This window comes from Nestor notabilis, unplaced genomic scaffold, assembly GCF_000696875.1.
Source record: "Nestor notabilis isolate BGI_N333 unplaced genomic scaffold, ASM69687v1 scaffold15287, whole genome shotgun sequence".
Taxonomy (NCBI): domain Eukaryota; kingdom Metazoa; phylum Chordata; class Aves; order Psittaciformes; family Psittacidae; genus Nestor; species Nestor notabilis.
This window is the reverse complement of record NW_009937915.1, coordinates 23,311-24,564: the sequence shown is the minus strand read 5'-3', so window position 1 is coordinate 24,564 and position 1,254 is coordinate 23,311.

The following is a 1,254-nucleotide window of genomic DNA, read 5'->3' as shown; positions in this document are numbered from 1 at the left end:
GTGTTCAAGTTCACAAAACTGTACCAGAGAGAAAAATACTTGAGAGTATGTTTGTAAAAGTGGTAGAGAACTTGAACAAGTAGCAGTCATTGTAGCAGAGCACCATTAGAATCCAGTATGGACTCTGGATGTGTCAAACACAGAGGAATTACTCAAACTACATGAATTTAAAAGAGCTTTTGGACAACTGCTTGGACTTCTAGGTACACTAGTAGTACACTACTAGCTTTGAGAATTCGGCTTTTATGTCTGTCAGGCTGAGTTTGTGATTTCGTATTAAAAAGACAGGTACAGTTATAAAATCACATACGGTTAAAGCCCACTTTGACTTCTACAGAAATATCTGTGTTTTAAAAAGTGATAGATGTGTAAGTGTACCAGCAGGCTCTAAAAGTCATGGTCATCTTACAGAGAGATCTTCTGCCTTCATACAGTTCAGTGTATAAACACTGTTTTAATCCATAATACAGCTTTCTCCTCTTCTAAATACACTTGATAATTTCTCCAACACTATGGTAAGGTAACTTGTGGCAAGTTTTGGGGGTTTTGTGTTAGCAGAGAGTAGTACTTCATGATTGCACAACCTCTAAGCATTAGCTGAAGTATTTTCAATCCATTTACTGTATTTGTATTTCCCCAGGCTCCCACTAGTTTCATTCCTTCTTAGACAAATGTTTCCACTACTTGCAGGTGTTGGAGCTACCTGATTGTTTGCCTTGAGGGAATAGAAGATTTGCTGTTAGTTAAAGGTTATTGATACAAGGATGCTCTTGTTTTGTGTGTCCACTTATTGACGAGTAGGAATAAGTTTCCATTCAAAGGTGTATTCTCATGTAATAAAAAAAATTCTAGTCACACACACATACACACATAGACTCTTTTGTTGTTTTAGCTTATTCAAGGTGATACAAAGATTATCACCTAAAAATATTACTCAAATATACTGTTGTGTAAAGCTAAACATTTTTAGGAATGTTTAGAACATTTAGTTCTAGTGATCCAGGAAACTTACATAACTACAGAACGCGAAGGAGAATTGTAAGATCTGAGCTTCTGGATTTAAAAAATACTACTTTGAAACAAAGCATTTCACATAAATGTTTAAAATTTTCTCATCAAAAAGGACATAGTTCAGATGCTTGAAATACTTTTGCAAAATGGAGAGGATGCCTCCTTGTTATTTCTTTGTTTCCTTACTATCTTTCAATAGTGACATAAGTTTATTCTTACTGTAATTCTTTTGTCTCCAAGACC